Source organism: Leptopilina boulardi, unplaced genomic scaffold (genome assembly GCF_019393585.1).
Source record: "Leptopilina boulardi isolate dan_hultmark-lab unplaced genomic scaffold, ZJU_Lbou_2.1 LbouV2_408, whole genome shotgun sequence".
Classification (NCBI taxonomy): Eukaryota; Metazoa; Arthropoda; class Insecta; order Hymenoptera; family Figitidae; genus Leptopilina; species Leptopilina boulardi.
In genome coordinates this window covers 1,792,008-1,818,200 of record NW_026137983.1, presented here as the reverse complement: position 1 = coordinate 1,818,200, position 26,193 = coordinate 1,792,008, and the positions used below count along the sequence as shown (strand labels likewise).

Genomic DNA, 26,193 nt, shown 5'->3' with positions numbered 1-26,193 from the left:
CCGAAAACCCCTGAGCAACGAGTTTCATGTAAATCTGATAAATTTTAAGTTTTCATGGTCGCCATTTTGGGTCCGCCATTTTGTTTTTTTGAAATCTGACTTCAAATTTGGATTCAGCGACCCCAAAAACCCCCGAGTAACGAGTTTCAAGCGAATCAAATTAAATTTAGTATTATTTTTTTGCGATGGCCATATATGGCCACTTGCACAAAGGTGGCACGACTTTTCTGGCCACATATGGGCCCTGGACTGTCAAGGGGTTAATTAAGATTTTCCGTTTTAAATTTAGAAGATTTAAAAAAAGGAAACGGAAAAAAATAATGTAATCGTTTGATCCCTTTCCCTGGGTATGATAGTTGTGAAGTTGTTTTTTAACCTTTCAGTTTTAATATTTCTGGTAAAATGTCAACAAAAAGGACAAAAAAATGGATTTGCTTTATTAAAAATACAGAAAATATAGTTAAATTCAAATTAAATGAATATTTTTAACGCTATTTTTAGATTTAAAAAAATTTGGATATTTCTTGTGAAATTTTACTACTCAGGTGAATAGAAATACTATAACCCCATTTTTGAATCTTTCGAATTTTTTAAATCTTTTTATTTACTTTTTTAAAAAAGTTTTAAAACGTTAAATAATTTCATATATGAAATTTTTTTCTGTCCTATAAAAAATGTTAACTTTTAAACATATCATCATGTTTTAAAATTATTTTTGCGCTGAAAATCTCGTTGATCATTACAACTGATTAATGAAAACTTATTTTTTGTATTTTAATTATCAATATAAAATGTTGATAATTAACCAAAAACATGACATTGTTAATGTTATATTAAAAAACAATTTTTATTATTATATTGAAATGAACTATTATAATTTTACTTAATTTTAATTAAAAAATGTATTTTCTGCAAAGATTTTATTATTTGATTGAAATTATAATTATTTTATTGATGGCTTTGACATTAAAAACAATTTTACGAGGTTTGGATGTCGACATTTAATTTAAGAGGAAAATCCTCTTAAATGAAGAATAATAATTTTGATACCAAAATTAAGAGGAAAATATGCATTTATTTTAGAGGAATCCTCTAGATTGAAAATTACTTTTTTTAGGGTGTATTCATAAGGATTTCCCACGATGAAGAAATGAAGCAATTAAAAGAAGTATCTAAAAGGCTGACAAATTTTTCAAGTGTAACACTTCAAATCACAAAAGTTATAAAAAGGCAATTCAAGGCAATGATAATTATTAATATTATTATATTAACACTTTTATTTCCAATTTCTATCCTTACAAAAAATCAAGAAAATAATTCACCTTTATCCAATAATAATAAACTATTTAATTTTCTTTTTTATATTAATAATTAAATATTTATTGCATTTTTATTTATTATCTTTTTCATAGGATTAAAAGTTTCTATTAGACATTGTCTAAAATGGGAAAAAATTTTAATTAAAAAAATTTTGAAGATATAACCTCAGAAATAGAATTTTTGTTCTCACGCAAGGGTTCACTAAAAAAATGTATAGGGCATTTTTTGTGAATTTTTCAAAAAATGAAAATTTAAATTTAGGCTGGTAAAGAATATCCTAATTTTAAATCTCACGCAATTATTATTTTTAATTCTTGCAATAAGATTAATTTTCTTAATTTTTATTTATTAAATTAAATTAAAAAAATTTATTTCCCTTTACAAATTATTTTAACATTAAACTAGATAATTTATTTTTAAAGTTGTTATTTATTAAATTAATAGGTTATTTGCAATATTAAAGTATGATTTATTTCGTCACTAGTTAATTATTTTATTTGAAACTAACAGTTGGCAAACATGAAGTTAGAGAATTGATTCCACCTTCATGTTGTATTTGTTTGCTACGTAGATAAAATATTTTAGGAAATTGACATGAATTCTATGTCAATGTCCTTATTTAGAGAGGTTATGTTTATAGTTTCTTCTAAATTACTATCTTGCAGTTTAAGCTTTGAAGAAATTGTCAACGGTATTTTATTTTGGCCATGATTTGGAACAAATTTCACTAAAAATATGTAAGTTTTTAATTCTAAATAACAAAAAGCGCTACATAGCGACTAGTGCTATTAGTAATCCCACTGCTGAAGTCTAATATTTATTGAATTTTATAAGTATTTAGGCTATCTGTTTCTGATAGTACCTTCAAATCCAGGTGATTATTTTATTGTTTATTTTACCCTAACAATTAGTATTGATAAAATTAATTAGAGCATAAAAAATAAATTTCTTTGAATCAATTTTCGGTAAAATTGAAATTCAACTGATATTTTGTAAATAAAGTCTAAAATTAGGTCTTTAAAATCTAAGATGTTTTAAACGTTTTAAAAGTGACTACAATGTATTTTAAGGGAGGCTCCATCTCCAATTTTGACACAATATATTAATTTTTTCAAAAAATATAAATTCTAAAATGGTTTTTAATAAAATATTTTCTTCTTAAAATCGATAAGAAAAGAAACAAAAAATAATATATATTGATGCATAATATATAATAGAATTAATAAAAATATTAAAGAATCAACATAAGATCAATATTTCAACGTCGAATGATGGGTATTAATTGGAAAATGCTCCTTTATATATTTATGAGATCGTAAAATTTTGAATGGAGAAGGCCTTTAATCTATAAAATATATTATTATTATTTTTTTTTTATTATTTTCATGAAAAGGCAAGTGACGCTCGAACGACGGGCGCTTCATCAATTTTAATTTTTGAATAAGCAGCTAAAATGAGGTTGAAGGCGCACAGTGACGGTGATGGGAGATGGGGGGGGGGATGAAGGCTTTCGACGTAGATATTCGAAAACTTTGCGCATGAAAGGGGCGGATAGTTTGAAGAGTGACGGAGATTGGAGTATGAGATCTGGGACAGCCAGGAACTAATCTAGAATCATTATAAAGCCAGGGGGTAACTTCTGGTTCCCAAGCAAAATTACGACAACTGCGAACGATCTTTCGAACTGCAGGCTTGCATCAATTAATGCCCGAAACTACGACGAAACTTCAAAGGATGCGACTATTATTCGGCCATGAGATATCTCGCAGATTCACTCTCGCATCGTCTTTTCCGGTCCAGCTTCATCTATTCAATGAGAGTTCTCTTATAAACCCAACTCGAAGAGACAATTATTCGACTTTCGAAAATGCAGAACATCGTTTCAATTTAAGGGAATTTTGGGTCACCTTCATTGAATAATAATAAAAAAAAAGAAGAATTGCGAAATAAATTGTTTAACGACAATTTTTTTTCCGTCAAATTTTATCCCCAATTTCATTGAAATAAAAAAATCAAATCAAATTCTGTGCAATGATAAAAATGTAAATAAAACAGTTCTCTAAATTATTTATAAATAATAAATCAAAAGTGACACAAAAATATTCTTTGATGCAATTATGTAATTTCATTTTCACTTCAACTTTGACTTTGACTTTTGAATTTCATTTTTTACTAAAACATAAAAAATGAAAGAAAATTTTTTTCTTTTCATTAACGATTAGCTTAGTTTCTGTTGAAATAAAATAAAGAGAAATGGTTTTATTAATTTCAAAAAATAAAACAAGATAAATTTTAATTAAATTATTAAATTTAATCGGTTCAGTTACTTTTTTTTTGCTATTGCAAAACTTGATAAAAATAACAAAACTAATTTTAATACAAATTAATAAAAACAATTAATACAACAACAATCGAGCAAGCTTTAACGAGCAATATATCGCCAATTAGAAATTATTTTCAAATTTAAATAAAAATATAAACGTTCAAGTTTAAATTTCATATTTTTTACAATAGAACAATTCCATGGTAAAGTGATCATGGAAATTTCATTATGAAATTGGATATACATGAAACTGTAAAAAAAAATGTTATATAAAAAATTGTAAAGTTTTTTTTGAAAATATATTAATAAACTTGGTAGATATTCAACTTTTGAAATAATTTCTTAACCTTTTTTTCCATTGAAACCTCTCTAATTTTCATTGATAAAAAATATTAAGGTTAATTTTTTAAAAAATTGTTCTTAAAAAAAGAAATACATTTTTATTAAAAAGATTTTGCAAAAAAAAAATTAAATTTTTTTCATATTTTTTATGGTTATAGCGTATATATCTACCACTATAGAAACGCTGTGAGTTTTAAAATTGTATTTTTATAACTTTCAGTGAAATAAATAAAAATGTATAACACACAATGGGTCACAGGACGTCTGTATGATACGAGTATAGGTAAATTTTTTATTCGATTTTCGTTTGTTGCTGACAGTCAAAAAAATTTACCTTGTTTATATAAACTGTTATTGTTATAGTGGAAATTAAAAAATTATGCTCTTTCAAAGAATAAAAGCAAAAAAATTTTTTTAAATAATATAGAGTACTAGCTGAGTACTGGTAGTTTTGTAATTTATTGTATACGAAAAGACAGCTTTAACTGTAACAGAGATAAGTTTCACTGCAATAGTAAAATCTCTGCTCCAGGTAATACTTTTTTTTTTAGGATAAAGTGTGTGAAATATTTAGTAACCCAACACAAATTAAATATTAATTAAATTAGTCAAATAACTAATTAATATTTTATTATATAAAATTGAAAACACCAAGAATTTTTATTCTTTATAATATATATTGCAAATTATTATTTTAAAAAATCAAAAAATAAATATAAAAATATGTTTATTATGAAACCAAAGTTTTTATAATATATAAAAACAGTTCAGTAAAAATAAAAATGTTTATAAAATAATTATAATGTATATAATTATACAATTAGCTATTTAATTATTTTATTATTCACTTTAATTATTTGCATCAAAATAAATTTTTGAAAAACTTTTTTAAAAAAATAAAAGTTGTTTTTTAATATTTAACAAGTGTTGTCAAAAAAATTTTTTCAAATTTTTATTTTAAAAATTATTAATTGTTTTATAAAACATTTTATTTATTTTTAGTTTGATCGTTTAAAAATTTTTTTGGTTTATTGCATATCTGAAAACAATAAAAAAAAACTTGTAAAATATTTTGGAATTAGTCTCAGGAAACTTTTTGTTTAAATAATTTTATCCACAAAAAAGCAAAATAAAATACCTTTTAATTTTCAAAAATAAAATCAAAGTGAAATAATTTTTATAAACAAAATATTAAAACAAAAAGATTCATCAGGTTTACTCTAGAACTTTTTGTAAAATAGTATTAATCATGCAAAAAGAAAATCTATTTGAGACAGTACTGGCTCAATATCGGCTCAGTACTGGCTTGCCAGTACTTGGTGAGTGGTACTGCACCAGTACCAATACAATGAAAATACCAGTATTGGTTCAGTACAGACTGCCTAGCATTGGCAGCCAATACTGAACCAGTACTGCGCCAGTAGTTAACTCTAGTATAATATTGAAATTTTTGGTTGGGACGGTATGTATATTAACAGATATTACGAATCTGATGTCAGATTTTAAAAATTCAAAATGTCAGATCCAACATGGCGGACGAAAAAATAAAAATCAACGGGATTTGCTTAAAAGTTGTTACTCGGGGGTTTTTGGGGTCGCTGATTACGAATCTGGAATCAGTTTTAAACAATTCAAAATGACGGATCCAAAATGGCAGACGACTGTTTTTTAAATCTATTTAATTGGCTTCAAAATCGTTAATTAGGGGTTTTCAAGGTCGGTGAACACAAATCTGAAGGTAACCCGAGAAACCATTTTCAAATAAATTGGATAGATTTTTAAAATTGTCGTCCGCCATATTGAATTTTGAAAAATGAACATCGAATTCGTAATCAGCGACCTCAAAAACTCCAGAGTAACAATTTTTAATCAAATCCAGTTGCTCTTTATTTTTTCGTCCGCCATTTTGGATCCGCCATTTTGAATTTTAAAAATATGACATCAAATTCGTAATGAGCGACCCCAAAAACGGTGAAATACGAAGTTTTGTTACAATAAAAAATTTTTTGATAGTCCTGACTCAATGTATTATGTTACGAAAACTTTAAACGCGTTTTTCTCGAAAACACGTTTTTTCAAAACGGTACGTGGCTTTTCTCGAAATCTACCAAACCAATTTTAAAAAACCAAAAACCGTTTCATTCCTCATCTAAAAAACTAAACAATAAAACATTAAAATTTCATAATTCTACCCCATATTTTTTTTACACGGGTAAATTGCCCTAAAAACACCCCGTCTTTGTGAGTTTTTGAGAAAAATGTGTATAAAAAATACAAAAAACATTTTAAAAAATCGTTCTTTTAGATTTATTGTCTAGAATAAACACTTGCAAAGAGATTCCCGTTTGAAATTATAATTTATGTATTACAGGTTGTCTGGAAACTTATGTACCAAAAAAAGGTACCTTTTAGAAGACGCCACCTACAGCTACAAAATTGAACTAAATTTACCTAAATATTTTTTATTAATTTTCTCCACATAATGTGTAACAATACCCAAAGAGAATTTTTGAAATAACTTCAATACTGTTCTCTCAATAAAAGTTTTAAAATGTGTGTTTTTTGTCAATTCTAAACCCGAAAGTCCCCTTATAATAATTAAATCACAGAATAGAAATGGAGAAATAGCAAAACAATTTTTTAAAAGAAAATTTTTTATATTTATTTCTCAATGATGTTATACATTTGGAAACATTTTTAAAATGGAGTACAATTTATTAGCCACGATATGTTAGTAACTTGTTTCGCTATTTCTCCTTTTTTATTCTGTGATTTAATTATTTAAACTCAAAATAAATTGACAAAATAATTTTCCATAAAAACTATTAAATATTTATTTTACTAAAAATTGCATTTTCGTTTACAAATTTCACTTTTTAAACATCATTTTTTAATAATTTAACTCAAAATTATGTATTTTTCGGAGAACAGCGAGATTCTTTGTATCCTAATCTATCATCCCTTAAAATTTTAGACAAAAAATCTTTTCTCATTTCAGAGTGAAGTGTAATACTACCAAAACACATTTTCCCATACTAGGTCACGTGGGAGGTTCCCACATACCCTTAAAGAACAATTTTTTTTTTTTTAACATTTTGCCTTTTTTCTTTTAGCTGAGATAAAAATCGCTTTTAAAATTGCTTGAAATTAATTGTTATTAAAATTTGGTTAGCGTTAAAAAATATTTTTCAGTTTTGAAGTATATACTCCTTAATTGTATTTCTTTTTGGAAAATAATTATAATTAAAGAATTGACCTAATAAATACGTATAGAAAAAAAACATTGAAAATAGTTTGCAACTTACGTGTGAAGAGTTCTAGTAACAACATTGATTGTAGGATCCAAGTTAGTTACGTGACTTGTGCTTGGAATGAAAGTGATACTTATTGTGTAAACCTATACGAAAGCTTAGCTCCACTCTTAGTCGAGGTCGTTCGATATTCTTATCCGAAAGAGATCCTTGAGGAAGCTCGAAAGGAGTGGTCGATTCATTGTAAAGGAACAATAGTCGAAACGTAGAATCGCAATCGCATAAATTATGCGTGAGGGTGTTTTCAACTCGGTCTCGTAGGGGAACTTGGTCTGTGCATATTAAGAGCATGCCTTGTTGTTCCCCCTCTCTACTCGCTAAAACATTCCTGAATTCCGTTTCGGCATCACTTATCTCTGATTTTGCAGGACCTATTGTATTATATTGAGAGTACTCCAATATACTCGCACCTCTGTATTTTATTTGCTATACACATTTATCCTCTCTCTTTACGTTAATTGTAATGAATTAAACAAATCCAATTAATTAACGTAATTTTATATTTGAAAAATTCACCATCACGTTTCAAAATGACTGAATTTTTTTTTTTTTTTTTTTGTAAACATAATTGTTCTTTATTATTGTATTTTTACAAAATCAATTGATAATTTGTGTCTAATAAAAACATTTTTTCTTTCTGTTTTCAGGTAAATTGATTCAATTACGTTGGAGCGCTTTATTGTTTGTTGAATGGACCACCTACTACTATTTTGTAAGTTTGAAAAGTAATTAACAAAACTAATACTGTTAAAAAAAAAAATTGATACATCAGTGTGTAAATATTTGAGTGATGGGCAATAACTGGATGGAGTTTGACACTAAAAAATCACGCTTCAAATCACGATTGATTGATGAACTGACACTTAATATCCTGTGTGAAAAACAGAATAAAACGAGAATTGGAGAAAAAGAGGTGTTGACCAATTTTCAAAAAAAAAAAAAAAAAAAAAAAAACCTTTGGCCCTGTGCTTAAAACGCAGAGAGAATTTTTATATAAATATACAAATGTGTATGAATAATTACTCACAAATGCACATATTAATTAACATAATTAACTTTCACTGTAATCACCTACTTAATTAACTATGTAATAGCGCTATAAATTATATAGTAATATTAACTAGACGCTATAATTCTAGTATGTGTGCACAATGCACGCTTAAACGCGAAATTGCGAATTGCTTTATAAATTAAATTAATTTCTTTTATAAAATATAATTTGATTATTTTTTTATAATTAACTTTATAATTATTAATAAAAACATAATTTATTATATTTAAAAAGTTTTTATCTTTTAATGATATAGGTGGATGAAAATCTATTTATTCCATTTATTGATTTTTCGGTGAATCGTTTCCTTTACACGTGACCTATTTCTTCGTTGTGTGTCTAATTTCTATCCTAACACGTTTGTGTTAATTGTACGACTTAGACCATTTGGCACTTACATTCGTGACCTCGTTTTCTATCAGCAAACCTTCACAATACACTATTAGATGAAAATACACGGAGACAAAAGGATTATTAAAATTACTATAAAACCTGATAAAAAAAAAATGAGTACATATTCTTGATATGCATAGTTAAATATATTAAATTATATATTAAATGTCTTATTGACAATAAAATACAAAATAATCCGTGGAACATCTGAGTTGTGACACTTTGCAGGGAACGGTAGCTTTTCTCGATGCACAGTGAGAGAACTGAAATAGAGAAAAGCAGAGTGAAGAAGGTGTCAAAAATATGAAGATATAGCATATTTCGGACGTTCTACTGAAATTACATAAATCGTTCAAACAGATCTCTATATTTAAATTTAAGATTTCTTTTTTCTAAATGTACAATATTCTATTGGTTAAACTTTAATCATATATGGGCAAATCCACAGAACCGGCCGATTTTTACTTATCAAGATGAAAATTTTCCAAATAGCAAGCACACCTTTTATTTATGGTTTACTTTCTTTAAAATATATTCAAAAACAATTATCTTCTTGCGTGATTCATTTTATTTCAATGCCGTTTGAGTTAAAAGCCAAAAACGAAAATATTATTTTTGTTTTGGAAATTATAATTAAAAATGGCATTTCTTTGTTTTTTTATATATTATTTGAAATATGTGCAAAACATTTTGAATAATAAAATATGATAAAATACAAATAATTAATTTTTTAATTATCAAAAATAAATTATTTATATTTTATCATATTTTATTATATATTTTATTTATTAGCATTTAATTTTTTATTTCTGTAAATTAAATTGTTTACTTACTAATTTTGATATTAACTATTTTAACCAACAAACTGACATTATTGACATCGATTTTGATATAACTTTGAAAATAAAACAAATGAAAGGATAATTCATTTTTCACGATTAACTAGTTAAATTTCGATAAATTTTTTTTTATTTTTAATTTTTAGACGTTATAAATTGAAAATATAATTTGGCGTTTGCATACAAGAATTATAATAATGTCTTTATATAATCACACATGTTTTCAACTCATCATATTTTATCCTGTAGTTGTGCTACTGAAAAAAGGCTAAGTTGAAAATTTTTCACGCTTAAACATAGAGTGATAATTATTGGAATATTTTCTTTAATTCTGATTGCACTCTATTCTATGATACATACATTTGTTCGTCTGTTCACAAGCAATAAGCTCCAATTTGAAAAATTCAAATCGAATAATCGCCGCAAAAGATATTTACAAAAATGTATAGACATTTCATTATTATAAAAATAATAATGAGTAACGCTACTTTCAACGACTATCATTTCTTTTTATTTAAGAGCACATATTTTTTATTACTTTCAAAACATTCTTCAATAAGTAAACTATAATTCACCACAGTTTGGAATTGTTCGGATCTATGCCGAACAAGTTATACCTATAAGAATTAAAATTTATACCTGGAGTAACACCGTAAATTTCATTTTTTAAGTTACTTAATTCGATTTTATTTTTTATAAAAGACTAGAAGGTTCACATTTATTCAATTTTCTTATTTCAATAGGTTCTCAGAGATATTACAAAATGGTTGAAGTATGAAAATAATTAATATAATACTTCTAAAATAGAAAAATATGTGAGTAACATGAAATCGGCCGGTTCTGTGGATTTGCCCATATAAGATTTTCACTTTTTAAATATGCGCAAGATAAAAATTATTTTTATAATAATTTTTATGTAATTAAAAAAGTTTTAATTATAACAATATTTCTAATTATTTTACTTTTCGCATTATTCATGAAAAGCCATCTTTAAAGTGAAAAATCATTAAAATATTTAAAAATGTTTCATTTTAATGCTCCAATTGTACTAAATTTTAATATTAATTTTTTTAATGATTATACCAATTTTTTTTTATATAAAAACGCTACAAATAATTCGGTAAACTTAGAATTTTTTAAAAATTTCAATAAACTTTGAATACAATTAAGAAAAAATATTATTAAATAATTTATTTTAATTTTTAAAAATACTAAATTTATAAATGATAAAGAAATCAATTTTAATAAAATTTTCTCTATAAATTACATATATTGATTAAGAATATTATTTTATATCTCCAGGAAAAAAAGTGTATATATTTATAAAAGGAAAATATACAGTAGATTGTAAGTGCTATTATGAAGATCTAAATCACCAAACAACATCAGTTTTATCCGCTGCGTATAGTGATATAAAATACAATTTTAAAGTTGTAAAATATCAAAATAAAATGTGTCAATTTTATTTTTAAAAAAATTTTCTTTTTTAGAAAAAGAAAGTAAAGTTTTGCTGATATACCTTAAAGAAGCTCATAAAACAGTTTCGATTGTTATCTCTTATTGGAACTGTCAAGAAGGAAATGTGAACAGTAAAGGACATTTGGTCTTTTAAGAAGTTTTCAAAAGCAGATTTAAAGTATTGGACGAAACTGATAGAGAGCGAGAGAGAGAGAGACTTTTAGGGGGTATGAGAAGAAAGTGACGGAAAACAAAGAAATGGAAAAGTAAGGGTAAAGTTTGGAAATTTTTCCCGATAACTGATTTTGGTACAAGGTTGCCTTTATTGGAAACGATTGATTCCATTAGAACATATAATTATTTAAGGTTTTAAAAGTTTTAAAAACATCACTTGGGGCTCTTTTGTCCAATTAGTATACAGTATATTTGAAAAACTTGTACTTATCCAAGGATATACGATTGTATTGTGTAATTTAATTTTAATTTTCTTTTTCAATTCCATTTTCATTTTTCATTGATTTTCATCAAAAATGAAAGTGAAAATTAAAATAAAAGTAGTACTAAAAGTCAAAGTAAGAGTCAAAATAAAATTAAACAATCGCATTTCAGTTTTAATGGAGAATATAAAAAATTCCTCAATGAAATTAAAATCTCAATTAGTAACGAAAAAATAAGATTTTGAAACAAAAACTAAAATCAAGAACTGCAATTTCCTAAGTGGTATTATTTGATTCTCACATTACTGTTTATTGAAGCAAACGCTAAGAACAAAGTAATTTAAGTTCCAGCTTCGATTGCTGATTGATCAATTTTTCTAGATTTAAGTCGACAGTATAAGTGTACAATTTACACACAGATACACACACTTTCTTCGTAAGATTATTCCCCCTTTTTCTTTGAGTCAACATCTCTACTTTTCTCTCAATATGGTTGTTGTACTTTTCTTTAATCCCCAGAGTATAATCCATTTATCGTAATAACTAGAGATATGTTTGTCGCTTTCTTGTGGGAAGAAACTCTTCTAAACTAGACAACATTCTGTTTGAAACAAAAAGTGTAATCAATTTTAATTATTAAATAAATCGAGTGCTGTTAACAATGTTAATTTATCTAATCTATTGTTATATTAGGAAAGTTAGAATAACAAAAGGATAAATGTTTTGAAAATATCCGCATTCTTTTGATGATGGTCATTCGATAAAATTGATTCGTGATATAGGTATAGTCAATCTCAATGGAAGTAATTCTCACAGTAAATATATTACTCATACTATTATATATATATAAATATAAGCGATTGTTATCAGACATTGAGAACATGATCAATAATGGACCACTACTGCTCGGCTCATTACAAGCTAACGCACACGTGGCCATTTGCTGATAACAGGATTATAGATATTCACAATTTCATTCAACACTTGAAATAATCGCAATACAATCTAGAAACAAGTTTTTTTTAATGTATGCGTACTGGAAACATCTGAAAAATTGATAAACTTCAGTTAACCCCTAATCTGTACTCAGCACTTTGTAATTTTTTTTTACCATTTTTAAATAAATAAGAAATGTATACTGAGTTGCATGAAAATCAAATGGTTTTTGTTAAAAATTAGGTTTCACATTTTAGCTCCAACATTTTGAATTTCGAAAATTTGACCTCAAATTCGTAATCAGATGTCTCAAAAACTTTTAATCTTTTTTGATAATGTATTTTAAGATTTTGGCCAAAAAATAGGCTTAATTTTCCCATACTGCATTGTTATAGAAAACAAATTACTTTATAATTATCATTTTTTAGTTTAATATTTTTAAATTTGACAATTTTTTGTTTAAACATCAAAACATATTTTCGTCGACGTTGCATAAAAAAAGATGCATTTGTATCATTCGAAAATTGATATAAAGTTCATTGACATTTGCCTCATGTTTCAATCGACCTTTAAGGAAACCCTGGGGAGATGAAAACGTGCTGCATCCAGTATAGTGTGTGTACAGATATATATATATATATATATAAGGCATAAGCACTCTGTAAGCTAGGAGCATCTCGGGGCATAGCAGCTTGCGGGAATGTCAAATTTCCGAGCTTTCGCTTCAAATCACTGTCTAAGTAAACTGTACAGGAACTCGACGAGCTCTTTCTCAGGGATTTCCCACTAGTAGGACTTCCTGCAACCATGCTCTCTTTATTCAAGCCTCCCCTTTTTCTCTACCCTTCTCGCGACGAAAAACGGAACGACGCGACCATCCAACTTTGCTTAAGAGAGACGAGAGGACGCTTCGGGATGTTACAATATATATATATATATATATATATATGCCAACGTTCCATACAATTCAAGAGAGTTTGATGAAAAAGGTATACATAATAGTCTTTAAAATTCTCGTTCTCCAAACTCTCTAGTTTGGCATTGACTTTTTTCGGGATCACAACGTGTGCACCTCTATCTTGTATATATATATATATGTATGTGCTCGGTAAACCTTTTAACTCTATACAACTTTTGATTCCTTTTTGAAACTAGACGTAATTTTTTTGCTCCTATTTAATGGATCTCTCTTTCTCATTTATATATTTTGTTTAATCTAATTCAAATATTAGTGAAAATAATTTTTAATTAGGGTTAGTTGCCATATTTTTTTTAAAAGTCCGTAAAAATAAGACAGAAGCAATTAATGTATTAATTTTTATTGCTTATTAAACAGTGAAAATTATACTTTCAAAAAAAAAAACATCTTGAAATTGACCTAATTTTGAGGTTATGTTAGCCGATTTTATCCTCAAACCCAGCGCCCTCTTAACTTATGTCCTTGAATTATAAGGTTATGTTTGCCTATTGAACCTTAGTAATTCAACCTAATTTTGAGGTTATGTTTTCGTGTTTGTTGTTAATATTTTGGCTTAAAGGTCTGAGGTTTAAACATAACCTGAAAATTAAGGCAATTTGTTGGTCAAGAGAGTAAACATAACGTCAGTATTCAATGATAATATTTCAAGTTCTTTTATCAAGAAATTAAAATCAGTAAATATAACTTTAAAATTCAAAATTCAGAGCTAAAATACGAATATAACCTCAAAAATTCAAGATTTAGGAGAGTTAGCGCTCGAAGAGTATATGTATGCAATTATGCATATATATATATATTTGAGGTAACTAAAAAATATTTTCACTAAAATTTGAATTAGATCCAACTTGTGAATTATTACAAAATAATTTCATAAAACAAAGTTCCTATATATATATATATATATAAGTTCTATTTTATGCGGATATCATTTATGTTCCGCGCATGCATTTAATGAGAAGTTTATACAGACTCGAATTTAATACTAGATGAAAAGGGAATTTGTTATACAAGAGATTTCACTTCAAATACAGTGAGCTCTTCTCTCTTGTATAACTATACTGAAATACTGGCACCACCTGATAGAAAGTGGTTAGAATTCTCAGAGTGTGCAATCACACCAACTGCTGTGCATATTGTTCATATATACATTTTTGGTCATTTAAATTACCTTGAAAACAAATTTTTTCTCTAAAATATTTTTAAAAAATTCATATTTTAAAAAAATATTTTTTTTTTATAAAAACTGAAAAATATTGAACTAAAAATGTAATATTATCGATTGAAAAACTTATAACTATATAGAAAAAAGCCTGAACTCAAAATGCGTTCAATCAAACTCAATTTGAAGTACAACAAAAATGAGCAAATGCTAAACGACATAGAACGTGGCGCCATCTTATTGACTTATTTTTGTTACACTTTAGATTGAGTCTGAATTCAACTCATTTTGAGTTCAGGTTTTTTGTTAAAATGCAGAAAAATAAATTTAAAAGTGTTAAGATTATTTAAAAATTTCTTTGCGCAAACGAAGCGATGTATTCTAAGGGTCGACGAAAAAAGCAGAAAATGATTTCTAAAAGTTCTTTTCTTCTTCTTTTTTTTTTTTTTTTGTTTTGCTATAAAATCGACAAGATCTTGTGTTGGATCGAAAGTTCTTGATTTCAATGAAAATTGAACTACATTCGTCGCATCAAAATGGGGGGTTTTTTTTTTCTTTACATGAAAAAAGTTATTTGCTGCCTTTGTGAAAAATACATATATACCAAACGAAATAGAGAAATCGTTTTTTATTATTTTACAGCAAAAAGTATAAAAATAAAAGTTTGATCAAAAAGAAATAAAGATATTGACCCAGTGAAACATTGTGATGTTATGTATATATAGAGAGTGGTAAAATATATTCCAAGGAATAAAAACAACAACTTAAGGAGAAATGCAAGCATAAGAAGTAGAAGGAATATAAGGAAGAATTGCAAGCGAAGGAAATGTGAAATACAAGTGAATAATCACGTCGAGCGAAAGCAGAAAATAACACGTTGAACAATTTGAAAGATTACAGAGGGGCTTCGTCCTGGTTTTCAATCGGTTGCACGGTCCCAACAACGACGACGAGGATGGTGGTGGTGGTGGGTGAATGCAGCCGCAGCTCTCGTTCACCCTAGTATTTTGTATTCTGCATTTTATCGTGGCGTGGATAAATTTAGCGTAAATAATGCGGGCATTTGCGTTCGCCCGTCTGCCTGTCGCACTGCAGAGCGCGCTTGGTAGGTGGTACCCAAGGTGGAAATGTTGCTTGTCCCTGGATTGCTGCTCTCTAAATCTCAACTGATGACAATCGCTTGACCAATTTATTCTCCTATATAACAATCGAGTCAGCATTTTACAATTTCCTTATTACTTTATAAACATAGTTATATTTAGAAAATTATATATCTTTCTATATTATAAAAAGATTTCGCCGTAGCCGCCGCCGTCGCTGTTTCAGAAATTTTAACCTAGGAGGGGGGAGTCCCCCTCCTAAATTTTGAGGTTATGTTCGTTTCTAGACTTTGAATATAGCCGCAAGTCCCCTTCCCTCCCCCGCCAGAAATGACCTCAATTTTGAGGTTATGTTCGTTTCAAGGCTCTGAATATAGCCGCAAGTCCCCCCTCCCTCCTCTCATTTCCCCTCCTCCTCCAAAATGGCCTAAATTTTAGGGTTATGTTCGTTTCAAGACTCTGAATATAACCGCAAGTCCCCTCCCCTCCCCCGCCAGAAATGACCTAAATTTTGAGGTTATGTTCGTTCCAAGGCTATGAAATATAGCTGCAAGTCCCCCCTCCCTCCTCTCATTTCCCCTCCACGGCAAAAAATGACCTAAATTTTGAGGTTATGTTCGTTTCAAGGCTCTGAATATAGCCGCAAGTCCCCTCTCCCTCCACTCATTTCCCCTCCACGGCCAAAAATGACCTAAATTTTGAGGTTATGTTTGTTTTAAGACTCTAAATAAAGCAGTAAGTCCTTCCCCCTTCCCTCATCTCTGTCTGTATTTCTCGCCAAAAATGACATAAATTTTGAGGTTATGTAAATTTCAAGACTTACAATATAGCCGCAAGTGGAGGTGGAGTTCCCGCCAAAAATGACTTGAATTTAAAGGTTATGTTTGTTTCAAGACTTTTTAATAATTTATTGGTTTTTAGGCAATTTCATTAATATTATATTTAAAAAAAAATTTCTTAATGTCAATTTTAATTTATTTAATTATTTATTTAGTGTTAATTTAATTAATTTATTAATTAAAATTGAATAATTTTAATTTTAATAATATTTATTCAGATTTCAATGAATTTGTAATAATAATTCATTGAAATAGGTGGTTCATTTGGAAAAATAAGATCAATGGAAAATTAAAAAAAAATGATTAAAACAGGGGGGTTGGCGCGCGAAGCGCGCAGGGGGGCGAAGCCCTCCCTAGTATATATATATTTCTCTCTGATCTATAAAATAACGAAATATATGGTAAACTATTTAAAAAGATCTTGAAACATTAGAATACTGCACTTATTTGATCAAATCAGAAAGTTTTCTAAAATTTTTGTAATTTAGTCCGCCATTTTGAATTTCAAGACTTCAACTTTATTTTTATATTCAATGATCCCACATGCTTACAAAAAAGTTGTTTTATTAAGTTTTATATGAATAAGAAACGAACATAACCTATATTATTTAGTTGAAATCACCTGATTGACTCAGATCAAAATAGCGCTCGCTTATTTGAAATAATTAAAATTTATCAAATTTAATAAAATAATTGTAATAAATTATAAAACACAAATTGAAAATTAAATTGAATGGACAAAGAATAGAAGCAATAACAGCGTTAGTAAGATATAAAAAGTAAATATCGAAATGTAAAATATTTAAAGGTATAAAAAGTGTCCCTCATTCTTTTGAAAATAGAAATTTCAATTTTAATGATATAATAATAAATCGTTGAAATATATAAAAATTAATTATACCTCGTTGAAATGCATTTTCTTTTTGTATTACTCTAGTCCAATGCAAATTCACTTTTCAAAGGAATTACATTTTAAACTGTGATATAATTGGGAAAGTGGAAAAGAATATTTTTTTGTATAAAATAATAATGATAATAATGAAATTGACATTTTATTTTACGAGATTCACGCGCTAAAACGAGAGATAATATTATAGTACGAGAGTCCTGACATTGCTTTATATGACATCATTTATCTGCTGGTTAGTCGCAAAAAATAGTCCTATCTCTCTGTTAAAAGTGCTGCAGTGAAACAGACAGTGGATATTTAATTTTAAGAGGAGATATTCCTATCTACGTTAAAATGCAATAGAGAGACAGACATTGAATATTTAATTTTAAAAGTTCGATCCTCTGCAATTCGAATTGTAGAATGGTTTGTCGCGTTAAAAAAGAGATGTACATATAGCTATATATGTATGTCGAACATGCGAACCCCTAAACGGCAGCTGAATAGTCGAAGGGTGGTCGTTGTTTTTACGCGATGATAAGGACTGTAGTTAATGGCGTGTGGTCTCTGCAGCAACGGGTTGTGATTTCACCACCATATTATTATCTTTTCTTCATGCTTTCAGTCTCTTCCCTCCCCTTCCGGTATATCCTTAATGTCTTCTTTAAAAGTCATTCAAATAAATCTACAAGCGTACTTATTGAGGTGTATTGAAAAAAATTGTTTTAATTACCTACCTTTTAAGACAAACAAAGAGTGTTTTTTTAAAATGTTAATTAATTATTGATTTGATTTTACATTTTGACAGAATTCTCAAAAATCCCCAATTTTTATTTTTTTTATTCTGATTGATTAATTTTATAATTAGCACACAAATTTTTCCCACCTGAAATTTATTCGAACAAATGAAAATTCTGTCAAATAAAAATTTGTCTAGAAAAAAAATAATTAATCGAAGAAATGAAAATTCGGCTAAAAGTAAATTTTATATATAGGTAATAAAATTCTGTCAAATAAAAATTCATACGTTTTGAGAAAAATAGGCGAAAAAAAAAATTAAAAGTCAATAAAGTGAAGAGAAATAAAAAAAAAAGTTGAATAATTCATATTGAGTTGAAGAGCAATTCATCTGATATAAAGTCAGAATTAAGTCTGATGATGTTTTTAAATGTGTGAGATATCAATATAATGCGAAGTTGGAAATGAAATGCATTTCCGTATTAATCATATGATTACTCGTGCAAGGAGAATCGATATGATATCGAACGGTCGCCATCTTCCTCGATTTCCATGAAAGCAATCGTCTAGAAAGCTAGATATCAAAATGGGGTTCAAAATGAACGTACGTAGTGCACATTGAAAGCTTTTATAAATGTATATGAGGTGAAGATTGCTCTTCGATATCCGGCATATAAAATCGGTTCATCATAAAGCATTACTGATGTGTATTTCATCTTTTATCAATCTAATCGCATGAGTAACGATTATATCTTTTTACTGTGATAATGTAATGCTTCATATATATATGCATTTTTTAGTTTTACTAATTTCTAATTTTCATTCCCACTTTTATTTTCATTTTCACTACCATTGATTCTAATTTTTAATCATATTTTCCTTTTCACTTCTACTTTCACTAATTTCTAATTTTCTCTTCCACTATCACTGATTTTAATTTTCATTTAGTTTTTCACTTCCACTTCCACTAATTTCGAATTTTTATTTCCACTTTTACTATACTTTAAAATCAGTAAAAATGAAAATAAGAGTAAAAATTAATGAAAAATAGAGTTATTTTTTTTTTAGTTACTTACTGTTGGTATCATATTTTTCCTTCCACTTTCAGTGTATCTAATTTCCACCCTCACTTTCTCTTCCACAGATAGTACGTAAGCTTGCAGCAACCTTGAAGCAAACTTGCAGCCAACCTTGCAAAGGAAACTTGCGGAAAGCTTTAAATGTCCCACTTGACTGAAAGCTTGCATGCTAAGCTTACCGAAAGATTGCAGTGTAAGGTTACTGCAAGATTGCTCAATAAGATTATCGCAAGATTTGCTCAGTTAGCTTGCACGATAAATTTGTAGCAAGGTTGATGCAAGGTTGCCAAATATAACCTAGCAATTTTTTTTTTATTGTTTTGTATAATTTATATAATTTTATTAGAGTAAATGTACCAATTACGGCGCGTTCATAAAAAATAACTATTATTACTATTATATTTAATATAACTGTTACAAAATGATTAAAAAAAATTATTTTATTCTTTTTTTGATACAATTACTTATAAAGATGCACATTTAAACAATTATTAATTTAATTATTTGAGATCAAATTTTTTTCCGCGCCGCAATTGAAACATTTTTAAGATTTTCATTGGCTCTAATTTCGGCGGGTAAAGTATCTTCAAAATACACGTAATTTTGGTCACCGAAATTGATACACCGAAACTGATACAAATGCGTCGCAATAGAAAATTACGGTATTAGTTTTTATTTCTTATATTTGTTTAAATAATCGATTTTTATAGAGTTAAATATTTTTTTTAACATCTAAATAATATAACCTTTTAGTTTAATAAGTCTTAAATTGACTTTATACAATAGAAATGTCGAATTTTCTATTACAAAGGTGTTTTAACTCGAATCAAGCCGCAATTATAGTGCATTTACCCTATATAAATATCGTATAAATTAGACAAAACATTACAAAAAAAAATTTTTAAGTTTAAAGCAAAGTTATTTGGCAACCTTGGATCAACCTTGCTACAAACTGGTAGTAAGCTTGCGGTAAGTTTTCCTTGCAAGTTTGGCAATATTTTGCGGCAAGCTTACGTGCTATCTGCGTCCATTGATTCTAATTTTAAATATCATTTTCACTTTCACATCCACTGATTCTAATTTTCACTTATTCTCACTTTAACTGTCACTAATTTTCAATCAGTAAAAATGAAAATTAGAATCACTTGATGTGAAAGTGAAAATGAATGTGAAAATTAGAATAATTGAAAATGGAAGTGAAGTAAAAATAAAATGCCATAATCAATTGCAAGTGTATCATGAGAAATATAAATATAATCATAAAAAGAAAGTAGAGAAAAGAAATAAAAATATTTAATCATTCCATTTAAGATACATATACTTAAACAAAATGTCAATATACCGGTTAGTAAATGATCTTGATTACAAATATCAACATCTCAAATCTTCTATTTCCTTCTTGAATTTTAATTGTCACATTAATGTCCACTTGCAACTTTTATTTATCATTGTATGCAATAGATAACAAGTCGAGTATAAAAAATGAGATCCGGGCTAAATTAATGAGATCCTCTTATTAAGAGAATATATATATATATATAAATAAATATATTTTCCTTCTGAGAATCATCGTAACTCTTGTTGAACAACTTTGTTATTCTTAGAAATTTATATAGTGTGTAAAATATATAAGCACCACTGTCAGGTTTATAATTTTTTTGGTAGAAAAAAAGCAGATAATAAGTATTAAAAGAACGTTAGGTATAGGAATAGTGTAAGATTTCATATTAGCTTAAACACCGATTAGGTGTTGGTATATATAGAGGTAGTTGAGATGAGGTAGTAACCGTGGGAAGATTATTTTCTTATACTCATGTACTTAACTACTTAATAAGCTGTCATCTTCTAACCCATAGCAAAGATACTGGTAGATATCCATATATACATTCTACAAACCCACACACTCTAAAGATTATATAGCTTGTACATTAGGAAAGTCTATTATCTTACACAAGTAACTTCTCGATGTTTCAATAATAAAATATCTTTAAGTGCTGTAGACCAACTTTTTGCAGAATATACAAGTTTCTTCAAAAGTATATAGGAAATTCAACTATAAAGTGGAACTTAATGCTCAATGCGGGCGTTTCTTCAGAAGCAGAGGAGAGGTTATGATTCCTTCTTTTGATAACCTCTGCAAAAGTTTAATTAATTTAACGAAAGATTTATTATTATTATTATTATTATTATTATTTAATGGCAGTTTCTTTTTTCATGAAAATTTTTTTTTTTATTACTTTGTCAAGATTTACTTTATAATATAGGAAGTATGTGGTTATAGCATGGCGCATAATAAATTAAATGTCAAATGAAAGTTAATAATAGCTTGCGTTGTAACTTAGTTACAAGCACGTGTTGTATTTCACGAATAGGTAGATTGGCATTATTGTCACGGAAAGTGTGAGACTGTGCGATAAATTAATTATGGGTTAACCGGCATAACGAACTCCTCAACGTTGATACGTTTGAACGGATCGCTTGCTTCTTGTAAGCAGCAGATGTACGCTTATACGTTATTCGCGTCGTGGAGGGCATATATATATGTATATACACACCTCCTCTTGCCTGACATCATTATTACTCTTATCCTTATTGCCTATCGATTGCTTCTTGTGTACCGGTTTAACGATAATGGATTTTCATTGAAACACCGTCATTACACTCATTTCGTGTGAGTTTACTTGTAAGAGAGGAATATTTTAAAATAACTGATTTCTCAAAAAAAAAAATAAATAATATGTATACACATTATATATAATGATTATCATTATCCTTATTATTTCGTATAACCCTTAACTACTCCATCATCTCACGTACAAACAATTTTGTTTCAATTATACTCATCTTGCAATTCTGCCGTATGAAACAAAAACTTAGTTAACTCAGTTTGTCCGGTTAAGGTAGATTTTCGCTTATCCTGTTAAGTGATTGTCGCCCATAACGGCAAACTGAGTTTTTGTTTTGTAAGGCAGAATTGTTGCGTCTCAAAATTAGAGAATAAACACAAAATCAATGAAATTGATATTTGTTTTGTCCACCTCGATGATTCAATGATACTTTTTGTTTCATTTATAAAGAGCAGAAGGTTCTGAGCAAAGGGTATACAGGTAAAAAAGAGAAATGAGATTTTAAAAAATCCACAAATTATTATATTTATTGAATATTGTAATTTACTCGAAATATTGAATTATAGCTTTAGATCCTTTCTTAAATTGAGTTTAATTAAAAGTTAGATTTGATTTGTTAATTTCTGAATAAGAGAGAAAGTATCATCATTGGTCCTTACAGTAGATGAAAACATTTAACTGAAACAATGATAAAATTTTAACACCAAGAAAAGAATTTAGAGAAATAGAAATGTTTATAACTATTTTCAATTTTATCTCATTTGACGAAATTCTTACGAAACTGCACTTTAGATAACTTGAGGTAAGGTAGTCGGGTAACAAACCCAAATAATGCTAAATTTTTATGATTTTTGTCTGGGTGGTTGTGGGGCCTTTTGATAACAGCATGTTCCATAGGGGTCCGGAATTCGAATTATGTCTAAGATTTTTTTAATTCTCATCAAAAATAGATTATTGCACCAATATAGATTTATTCTTTGATACAGAAGATTGAGTAGTAATAGACAAATTGTTTCTTCTTCGTAAAGTAACCGAGAGTTAATTCCAACAAGTATAATTTCATGCACAGATTCATGATTCTACATTGACAATTTAATTGATTCAAAATAAATACTGTTTATCATTTTTTACCTCCTTTTCTAATCACTATATATACGTAAATTATCACTGTTATAATTACAAGAAATTTATAATAAAAAATTATTATTGCAATAGAATGAAATCTTGTGGAAGCAGGAAACTTGAGTTGGCACGGGTAGAATTTTATTATCCAATTATACACTTCCCTGAACGTTAGCTGGGAATGATAACGATGCTATTTTCCTATGCTTCTCAATTAAAACCGAGAGGAATCGAGAGCAAGGCGATTTCTGGCGAATTAACCCCTAACCTTTGCTCGTTAATTCCCTTGTGTCCCAGACTCGATCTACAATGGTCACTGTTATTTCGTCGATTTCTCCCAAGTAACCATCTTCGATCCGCCAAGTTCTGTTATAAAGAGAGAATGAGAAAGAGAAGGAATGGGGAATCTTCTCATTCTCCAAGTTTCAGTAAAGTTTCGTCTATATAGTTTCCTAAAACGAAACGCAACGTCCATTTGTATCGGGGAAAACTGAACGGCTTCGAGATAACTGTCCGAGGTAGAATGCAGAAAGTGCTGGACCATGGCCAGGAATTTATCCAGCCTGCAGGTACTCTCACTGCTCACCGCGGGGTTCCGTGTGTAAACGCTGTATTTATTGCCTCGTTCCCAATGTAAATGCGCGTGCCGTGGATTATTGAGAACTGATCTTCCGGCACCGTGGAATAATTCGAGTCTCTCTCTCTCTCTGTAGTCCTAGACGCCATGCCACGCTGTTATTGTAGGATTAAGTACCTACTACTGTCGGTTCTAGAATTTCTCCTGCTACTGCTGCTATCGGCATTCTCGTCTCTATAACATTTCTATAATAGTAGGTTCTCACGAGAAACCCTCAAAGGTTCTTCAATTTACTTACACTTATTCGAAAACCAGACATTTTCAGCTTAAAATTCATTTTTCCCGTTGAATAAACCATATGCTCACTGGCACGGGGAAAAAGCATGGTAATTTGAAACAATTTATTTTTAATCCATTCATTTATTAGAATAAATTCATTATGTGAATAATTATGAAGCTAGTGTACATTATAACACATGTTAGAGACTGTAGGAGTGGAAAATTCTAGGTCCTAGGAATTGAAAACTGCGAACAATGGCAATTAAAGTAATAAGAATTATGACAACATACTGAACAGTAACGTAACAGACGCGTAGAGGGAGAAATTAGAACTACTACTATTACTACTGGTGTCAAACGAGACATTGAAGCGCCATATTTAAAAATATTTTATTGTCCAAATCAGTAATTTCAGTTACAAGTTTAATAACGCCTCTAGGAAAGAAGAATTATTTAAAGTAAGCAATCTGTAAAAAATAATTTCAAAAACCAACAAAACTAAATGAATAGTCAATGACGAGAAAAGACTATAAAGTTGAAATGTAAAATTACCGACACCTTGTCTTATACAAAGACATTACTAAAACCATCGAAAGCTGATGGCTTTCGCTTTTCTCTAGAGACTCGACTTCAGTAGTAATGTCGTAGTTCGATGCATTAAAAGTTTATGCTTGACCTACAATACTCTTATGGTATCATCCTTCTGGACATTAATGTTTAGTACATAAAGTATATTAACCATAACAGTTGCAAGTGAAATTACCCTATTTTTGTGTGTACACTCTCTTAACTAAGTAATAATTAATTTCCAGGCTTAATTCAAAACGTTTTAATTTAAATAGTTTCTAGATTATATGTCCCTCCCCCCCCCCCCTCTCTCTCTCCCTACGTGGAGAAAAGAAATCCCTCGAGCAAACAAACTCCTCGAAAGCTGTTACGCGTTACATCCTATTAAAAGTTACTTGGAATTATTCACTTCACTTCCGACGCGCCGCCCACGCCAGTGATAGTTATTATTTTGCTTGTCTCTGTTTTCTGCTTTAATGCAATTTTCACAAAGTTTGTTATCTCTTTTCATCCAAGTGTCATTTGTTAATTAATTAATTATTATTATTATTCGTTTCTGTAATTACGTGCATTAGTTTAATAATAAGATATTTTTTTAATTTTCAGTTTTTATCTATGAAAAAAAAAGAATTTATAATTCTTCTTCCTCAAGTTGAGAACAGTGTGCGCGCGCTACTTTTGAGAAGGTGGGGGAAAATCAATAGAAATTCCCCGCCCATTATTTATTTTTAAACCCTCCTTCATTGAGACTATTTCTTTTTTCCAAATTCACACAAGTTTATATTAGTGTGGAATTTTTTTCTCTATCTCGTCGCATTTAGTTTGTAAAAATCGAAAATGTCAGTATAAATTTGTGCCTAAATGCGAAAAGAAATAGCGGAGAGAGTCGATTATAGGGAAATTCATGTGTTGGACTTTGTCATCCATCTTGGTGTAAGTGTAACGTTTCGCGGAATCCATTCGTCGAACTTCCGGTCGTTACATTTTCGTGAGATTCTACATATACACACACATATATGTATATATATACTTTGTGAGGCCGATTCGAAAGGTCGAGTGAGTACGTTTGGAATCGCAAATTGATCTTGGCGATGGAGAAGAGGAACGTAAGTGCCACGTCTTTATCTCGTTTCATGATTTTCTGATCTTTTCCTCTCTCGCGTAGTTTTCCTTCCTTCTCTCGACATCTCCACGCCTCGATCGTATTCTAAAAGCGATGTTCTATATTTTATTCCCTACGCTCATCTTACATACTTCTTCTTCTTCTCTTTTGGCTATATATATATATATATATATATATATATATATATTTCTTTAGTATGGCCGAAGTAATTTTGCTAGCAGATGGTTTGCGTCGATCGATTCTCGATCACATTGAGAACGATCTTCCACCTTTAAGAAGACTTACACCACAAAGATGAAGGAAAGGATGCAGTTAACGGGCTAAGTGCAAGGAATGATGACAAGAGATTGCAAAATCGGTAGGATGAACATAAATTGAAAGCAAACAAGTCGTTAATCTACGTTTTGTATATATAGTATATAGAAAACTTTGAAGAACATTATAAACAGATAGGATAATATATTTATGCCTAATGGAAATGGTAAAAAATGAAGCTCCATGACAGTTGATAATAAATAGTAAATTTTCTCTGCCAGATAAAAAGAGATAAATTATTTTCTTTTTATTCTAGTTATTTTTTTACATTGATTGACCGCACATAAATATTATTTTTATAAATTGAATTAATTCAATGTAAGAGAAAATATGTACAAAAAAAGAAGATTTAAACACTTTTAATTTAATTACAAATAATAATTACAATAA

General features: G+C 28.6%; 1 protein-coding gene across 11 annotated transcripts in view; it reads left to right on the top strand.

Moving 5' to 3' along the window:
* Nucleotides 1–26,193, top strand: part of LOC127289355 (RNA-binding protein Musashi homolog Rbp6) — a 999,297-nt gene that overhangs the window by 326,428 nt on the left and 646,676 nt on the right. For 2 of the 11 annotated variants that reach the window (XM_051317247.1, XM_051317244.1), the window contains exon 1: nucleotides 7,944–8,008. The exons of the other annotated variants lie outside the window; for them this stretch is intronic. The gene's annotated coding sequence lies outside the window, so the exon portion shown is untranslated. Of the gene's footprint in view, nucleotides 1–7,943; nucleotides 8,009–26,193 lie in introns of those variants that run through there. 11 annotated transcript variants of the gene reach the window in all.